This window comes from Pleurodeles waltl, chromosome 5 (assembly GCF_031143425.1).
Source record: "Pleurodeles waltl isolate 20211129_DDA chromosome 5, aPleWal1.hap1.20221129, whole genome shotgun sequence".
NCBI classification, from domain to species: Eukaryota; Metazoa; Chordata; class Amphibia; order Caudata; family Salamandridae; genus Pleurodeles; species Pleurodeles waltl.
Window position 1 is genome coordinate 1163130890 of NC_090444.1, and position 8219 is coordinate 1163139108.

Sequence of the window (8219 nt, forward strand, 5' to 3'; positions counted from 1 at the left end):
CCTCAAGCTGAACTGACGGCCCACACAAAGGGCCCTTAGTCTTTGACTCAGCGCCTGAGAAAGGCAACCAGTCTAGGCTTTTTACTCTTTTTAACAATCTATTTTTTGATTGCATCTCGGAGTGCATTTTGTTATGTATATTCGTTTTGTCTTTTGTATAACTTCCTCTGCTTGCAAAGATTTTACGTAATCATGCAATAAAATGATGATGATGATGATGATGATGATGACTCTCCTATTACTCTAACCTGTGTAAAAAGAGCAGATGATTTGGGGGGGGGTCATACATAACATAATATTAGAAATTGATAAAAAGTGATTCCATTCAATTAGAAAATATTCCAAATACTAACAGCTGAGGCAAACTCAAAAGACATCCATCAGAAAGATTACATGTGGTTCCCCAAATGCACTACACGGTGTAGTGTTTTTTCCTGCAGCATGCTCCTGTCAGGTGCTGCTTGCAATGCAGATTTTTTTCTACCAGGAAGCAGAACGAAACAACCCACAATGCAGTATCCTCAGAGAAAAGTGCCCGCGAGCTCATCTGTCTTTTTGAGCTATTTGTTGTATAGGCTTCTTAGCTGCGAGATGAATGTTGAACACATCTGTATTTCCATCGGTTTCTACCGCTTCCTATTTCACGTCACATTGACGGGCTGTATACTGCACTGCGGAAAGGAAGGTTTATAGAAGGAGAGGAGAGCAGAGGAGAGGAGCTCTTCAAGTGCTTCCGCCAGATGCCGCTGCAGCACAAAATCAGCACTGCGGACGTCACCAACGCATAACTGCCTTCTGAGGGTGGGGAACGACTCTGGGGCTCAGATCTCATTCTGTATTCTGGAGAGGCAGATGACAAAGGGGCGGTGAGGTCTGACAGAGAAGAGGAAAAAACTGAGATTAAGGAGTCGTCAGTGACACTATGAGGAAAATGCTGTCTGATGAGGCAGCGGGAGTTCAGCTAGATCACAGCAGGGTTTACAGGCTAATGCTAGGTTTAGGAAACAAACCTCTCAAATGGAAGACAGAAAGAAATTGCAACTCCACTGTAGAAGAAATTAGATCAAGGGAAAGAAGCCAGCCTTGGCCCATTATTGATTTCAGAGCGTGTACATGTCTAAACGACCCGATTATATGCACAGTACTTGCCAAATAGAGATAATATGCAGATAAGGATATAATTATACTGTACTGATACTAGAAGAAGTCCTATTTGATGACACATTTGGAAGTTGCTCATACTCAAGTCGAATCATTATGAAACTACGAAAGTAAGCAAACACGTCTCTCAAAGTAAACAATTAGAAAAGCGGGAATGACAGAGTAGCGGAGACTAAAAATGGGAGAAACACCATGTTTCCCATCTGTGGAAAGTAGATTCGAAACTGCAGGCAACTTTACCTTTTCCGCATTGTCTCAGGATGGTTGTAAAAGGGGAGAAATGCTCAACAAAATAACAATTCACTATTCCAAGTTATTGAGGAATGCAAGGACCGAGGAATACGTGTGCTGTCTAGCACTGCCATAGGTCGGATATTGTGATTAGTTCATGGTAGTCGCATTCATTTAATTACAATGGCTGGCTCCTAGAAGTGATCTTTATAGGAACTTTCCCAGCAGGGGAGCTTGAGTGTGGGCCCTGTCTTCCAGGGAGAGCCTGCAGGCAGGTGCAGCACATAAACTACGTTGATGGGGAAGTAGCCTTCAAGTGCATGGACTGGGCAATGTTATTGACATTAATGCACTTAGCATTAAGGTAAATACGTCACGCAGCCCGTCACAGGGCTTTATTTTCTACCGGTGGAGCACCAGTTCACGACCAACATCAAACGGCGGGAGTGAAAACAAAATAGGCGAAATTGTTTGATTTTGCTTTATAAAAAGGAATTTCTCTCGCCACTAGTTTTAACTTCGCTCCACTCAGTGTTAATCCAAATTGTGGGGTTAAGAGTCAGAGCGAGGGGAGACATTTGAAGTGCCACCCTGATCAGGAGCTGTGATGACTCAGGCCCACTTATGATGATCCACGATGAAGCTGTTGAAGAAATTGCAAATATCAGTGCGCAAGAATTAGGGATGAGCAAAGCTATGAAATGTTTTCTTTGCAATCTTCGGAAAGCTTCATGGAAAACACTGTGAAGTTTTTTTCACCTGAAACGTGCATTTTATCAAAATTCGTATTGCGGTGATGCTTATTTCAAAACACTCTCCATGAGAAATAATTTCCTTATAATTAACATTACCTGCATTAAGGACTTTGACAGAGGGGCACGGTATGTGCCACAACAGGTGGTTTGGAACAGTATATTTTCTGTCTTATCGGCTGTAGCATAGTCCAGGTGAGTCAGTACAATGGGCAGTAATGGGTGCTGCACCTGTTTTCAGGCAGCACCTGTCGTCTCCCCACAGGCATGACTCATCAGCGCTTTTCAATTGACTACTGTTATGTTTTAAATTGTTTTTTTTAATTATCAGCATATGTGCAAAAGCTTCTCAGAAAACAACAATTGACTTATTCTAGATGTTTATGTTGTATTTAGTGTATGTTGTGGGATATGTTTGGATGCACACGCAGAAAATACACATACAGAGACCCATAAGGTCTTGGAGCTCACCCAGATTAAAAAGTACAAAGACAACATACAGCACACATGAATTCATACAGCACATATCTGAGCATGTGGAGACACATTTGAATATTGCTTTCATACTTGTATGGGGGGTTGATGGCTGTGATGCTGTATACTCAGATGAACTGATGGTTGAATATCTGTGGGAGCGTGCAATGGTCGAGTTAGAAAGATGGGTATTGTTCGATTGGCAGATGATATGGTGGATAGCTGGGTGGATTAGTGATGACAAAAGGATGCATGGATGTAGCCTTATGGAGTAAGTATGCATTTTTATTACTCAGCACAACAATCTGCATGAGAACAATACGTTTTCCAGAACTTTAAATACAAATGTGCTCTGACAAACTCACAACATGACTCCTTAAACCATGCCTGGAGAGCATCCAACCCCTATTGTCCATAAGTGATTGCTCAGACTTTTAGTTGTAACCTGTACTACGCCTACTCAATGCAGACTGTAATGACATATAGAAACGAGCTAGAAAGTTTGCGTTAAACAAACAATACTGCCTTATAAGTTTACAAATGATGGTAGTTCTGGTTTTTAGGTCGAGCGTTAGCGTTCGGCCTGCTGTATACTAAGGCATACAATAGAGTGAGTTCCAGCATTTTGATTTGTTAGTTGCAGTGCCCTTCAAAAATCCTTGCTTGCTAGTGGTCAGTTCTGCCTCTTTGTCCTGCCTTTTTTCACTTTGGGAGCAGCACAAAGTACTGTGTAATTGCGCTATGTCCTGTTTATCTCTTCTGAAAGGAACTTTTTTTGGCATTTGCCTGTTTCACCTCAACAGTGTGGGTCCTTGTTCAGTCCCTCCTCCCCACCAGCTCCTTCTGTAAACATAAACCAACAGCAGAGGAGGGCTTTTCCAGGGCCAGCTCTCTCTCGCTTTCTTTCTTTATTTTCAGTCTCTGTGGCAAGAAAAGTCCACTCAGTAATTTACAATGCTAGGAGCTCTAACTTGAGTAAACACCAGAGCATTGCATTCCCCCACCCCACCCCCAGCTTTGTAAACTCCTAACCAGAATTTTCTTGCCACACAAATAAAAAAAACGCATCTTCATTGTGTGGCAAGAAAAGTCCAGTTAGGAGTTTACAGCGGTAATAGCTCTAACTCGAGCAAATGCGTGACCCGTTGTATTGAAAATGCTCGTTAAATGATCTGGGTTACGTCCGATTCTCTCCTCTTCACAGGCTACAGCAGCCCGTCCCTAACCCAGCACAACTATCAGACGGCCCCTCTCACACACTCAATTACAATGGACAACCCTGACCTGACACAGCATGTGCTGCGCCTCCTTGGACCCCACTGACGAGTCACCAGGGGAGACACTGCTTCTGAACAGCAGCATTCATTCTTCCCTCCAAAGGACAGTTAGTTGCTGCTATGCAGGTGTTCTCTCTTTGTTATCCCACTGAGTGGCGACACCTCCATTCACTCTGGCCGGGAGAAATATCTCTTCTACACTACCTTAACACATCCAGAAATAAACGGGAAGGCAAGCCAATGACTTACCTCTTCTTACACTTTTTTCACTTAATGGAGAGGCTCTGTCACTCTGTAAGTGTCATCTGCAACGTATTCGCCATGCCTTACAGGCACAGGGTGGCCAGTCTTTTCTTTACTTTTGTCAAACCAGGGTGCCACAGAAAGTATTTAGGAGTTGTTAGAAAAATCAGATCTTTCACCATGGAAACCTTTCTCAAACAACATGCAAAATAATGCCCTTTCTTACAATACAAGTGAAACTGAAAGAGACAGAGGTCTGTAGTTTAATGCTTAGGATGCAACAGTGAGTAATGTGCTCTCTGCTGGGATGTTTTCCTATGTTGAACAGGTTTTGTTCTACACACGCCCTGCTCACCCATTATTTCTGTGGTCGATAAACGGATCGTTGAGTTAATTACACCTGTTACAGTGCCATGAAATGCCGGAAAATGCTTTGGAATGCTGTTACAACAACTCAAATTGTACGCACCTTTCCTCTTTTTATTCCCTGTTTCTGTAGTGCTCTGCTTTTGGACTCTCTTACACTAGTGTCTGCACCTCATTTCATTCTTCCACACTGAATACATCATTGTCCTTTTATCACATTTCCGACACGCTGTGGTGATTTTTTCCATTTGGTTGCCAACAGTGGGCTCAAGCACTATTTCTTGGGGGCTAAGGCCTATTCATGGCACAAGTCTTAAAGAAAATAAGTGGGGGGACTGACCTAGTTAGACACTATGCAAGTGACATCACGGCACATGACACCACGGCGTGTGAAATCGCCCCTGGAATCACAGGTAGTGGCATCACAACCCATGACCTGACAGGAAATGACATCACAAGAAGTGAGATCTGGTCTTAAGACCTCACGCATATGCTTACCGCAAGAAAGCAAAGCCTTAGCTAGGGATCCCTTTGCCCGTCTTGGAGCAATGTTTTCTTCAGCTTGGGCCGAGTGTAAAGTGCAGAATAATTGTAAGTTTTCCTTTAAAAAGTGTGTATTTTAGTGTTATTGCTGTTCTTTTTTATTTCTTTTTTTAAGACGGAAAAAAAGAGAGCAGGAAATAAAAAGTGGAAACTGAAATTAGAGAGGAATCTGTGTTATTGAGCTAAGATGTGCAGCACCTAGTGTCTGTGAGAGGCAAAATACCTACAACACCTGGTATTCCCAGGCGGTCTCCCATCCAAGTACTGACCAGGCCCGACCCTGCTTAGTTTCCGAGAGCAGGCACATTCAGGGTGGTGTGACCGCAGGCGGGAAAAGCTGCAGTTTCAGCTCTCTTCTGCTCATCAAGCCCACCGCCCGGAGCCTGCTGCTCTTAATCGCACCTGCACAGGCTCCCCTTGGGAAGTAGGACATGCGCTCACTGCGGGAGGCCCAATGTCCCAACCCACATGGAACACCATTTTTAGGGTCGAGCCTGCGTCGCATGCGCTTGCGAAAGGGCTCGGAGCCCCACCCATGTCACGTCTGTGTCTTTCATTGGTTCGTGGGCTTGCCTTTCAAAATCTGCTTGCTTTCTTTAGTGGAAGGCATGCATACGTCATGCCTTTTCCGGTGGTTAGCCCTCCTCGAGCGCAGCAACCAAGTACTGAAAACATGCGAGGCTTGCTGTTTTCCGTCTGGTTTGTGGACTACTTTTTATCTTTTTTTGCAGCACGATCTCGCTTGGCAGAAGTCGAGCGCTTTGCATGACATCAATCCTGTTACATAGATAATTGCACTTTTGCCAATTTAATGTGGCAAGAAAAGTGCGGTTGGGAGTTTACAACAGCTAATAGTTCTAACTCGGAAAAATGAGAGACCTGTTGCATTGCAAATGCTTGTTTATTTAGATATTGTGTCACTTTGTAAAACAAAATAAATCTGCACAAAGCTTTTTAGGCAAGTGGGTCCAACTTCCTCCAAGTGTGATGCTTCACTTTGTTTCAGCTAAGGCCTAGAGATCTAGCAAATCTTTCCCCGTATGGTAGCAAAATGTGTCTGACAAAACACGGTAGATGACAATTGAGGACTTCTAGACATCACTTTTGGAACAAGATGAAAAATGAAAACAAACATCTACAGATTCAAGATAGAACAAAAGGCTATGCTTTGAGGAAAACCTTTAATCAGAAAAATTATTTAAGGACCATCTACATAATATCCTCAAAGGATAGAGATGACTGAGCAATGACAGCACAGATAAACATACCCAAAATATAAAACCCTAGCTCTGTAGCATGACAAGTGGTTCAAAGCAATCACCACCAATTGTCATTAGTAAAATGTAATTAGAGCATTAATCATGCACTGGAACACAAAACTAATTAGACGCAAGAGCACACAGAAGGCAAGAAGGCACAACATAGGAAAGTAAATTTGTCTAGAATTTGGACTTTAGTAGGAATTCACAAAATCCCCACTTCAAATAATTCTTAACACTGCTCCTGGTTCTGTCTCGGTAAAAAGAACCGGACACCTAGGAGCCTATCTCCGCTGCACACAAGTTGCACACAAGTTTGGCTAGTGAGACCTCTCAACTGTGGACAAAAAATAGATGAAGAAAGGGACAAACACTTCAGAGAGGTTAGCTGGAATATGATGTCTTCAGACTTCATTTTGACATATAGATCAATGTGAAGTAATTTGTTAGTGTTGAAACCAACGTGTTCAGCTAAGGGGATTCAATTTGGTGAAAAGCACATTGCTTTAAGTATGTCTGTTCATTGTGGCATGTGTTTGAGGAGAACATGAGAAATCTGCCTTCTGTAGATTCAGCTCAAGGTCCTTTTTATCATCAAAGTTCGAATTGCCTTAAGGGAGCATGGTAATGCCTTGAAGGTATTTGATTGTTCAATCTTTTGGTATGGCTTGGTGTCATGAGCATATTAGGAAAAGGAGGTTCCCTTGTTTGTTAAAACCTCACATAGAGATCCATGTAAAGATTTTAAACTAAAGGGGAGTAGATAGATCTGTAAACAATCTGAAGGAGCTTTTGGAGAACGAACTGCCAACACACTGATTTATTGAGACCTGTCAGAAAACTAGGATTTGGACTCATTTAGCGATTGCCATTCTTTCCCTAAAGAGAATTGCATGGGCAATGATGTCAAAGGCTACTAAAAGATCAACGACTACCACAAGAAAGGTGTTTCTTTCATAGAATAGATTCCCACAATGGAAACGTGATTTGAATTCCCCCAGGAGATGAGTATTTCTAGTGCACTCTTTGCTGAAACGTCTTTCTAAAGTCTTCAAAAAGAAAGAAAGGTTCATATTTAGGCCCAGTGAAATTTCTGTTATTACAGGCCTAATCTTGCACAATTTCAGTATTCTTTCCATTTAGTTCATTATTCAAAATTCCCAAATTGCACTACCACTCCATGTCACGTAATTATGCACTGTTTACGAATTAGACTGAGTGCACGGCAAAGGCAAACAGAACTAGAGCGGCTGCTGTGTCCCTTGCTTGTGTTTTTTTCCTTTATTATTTTTGCACAGAAAACATTCTTACATCTAAAATGAATGCACAAATGTATTTCATGTTTAAATATAGCACCAATTGTATACTTTTCATTTCAGATTATTTCTTGTCATTTTACAGAAAGTTTGGGATTCAGCTCTGCCACAGGGTGTAGTTTACAATTTATAACTATAGTGATACTAGGATATTTGAGTGTTCCTTGTTGTAGAGATGGTGGGATGAGAATGAGAAATTTGAAAGGAACTTGTTAGTAATGTCTTTCTTAATGTATTCGCAATAACAGCAATGAAGACATTCAGAGTTACTGCAGGATTGTTTTGATGAAACTGCAACTTTCTGTGTCCAGTAGAGGTCAGTGTTTGGTTATGTCCTCCATGATTGCTATGATTTTGCCAGAGAAGAGGGAGACTTCATCAGTGCATTTGGATGCAGAATGAGAGAGGCTCATAGGGTTGCTCACATTAATCATCTCAGTATTATGTTGTTCTAGGTCTTGTTTGATCTTTTCAGTTTGAATGGCTTGGGGCTGTGATGGAGAGCTCGTCACTACTAGATTGGCATAGAGAGGCCACCCTTTGACAGTGTAGTTGCAGAGATTGGATCACTGAATCAAGAAATATAAGGCCTTTTTG

At 42.1% G+C, this 8219-nt stretch overlaps 1 pseudogene; it reads right to left on the bottom strand.

The window, feature by feature from the left end:
- Positions 1-5267: 5267 nt before the first annotated feature.
- Positions 5268-5376, bottom strand: LOC138297460 (5S ribosomal RNA; annotated as a pseudogene).
- Positions 5377-8219: the final 2843 nt, after the last annotated feature.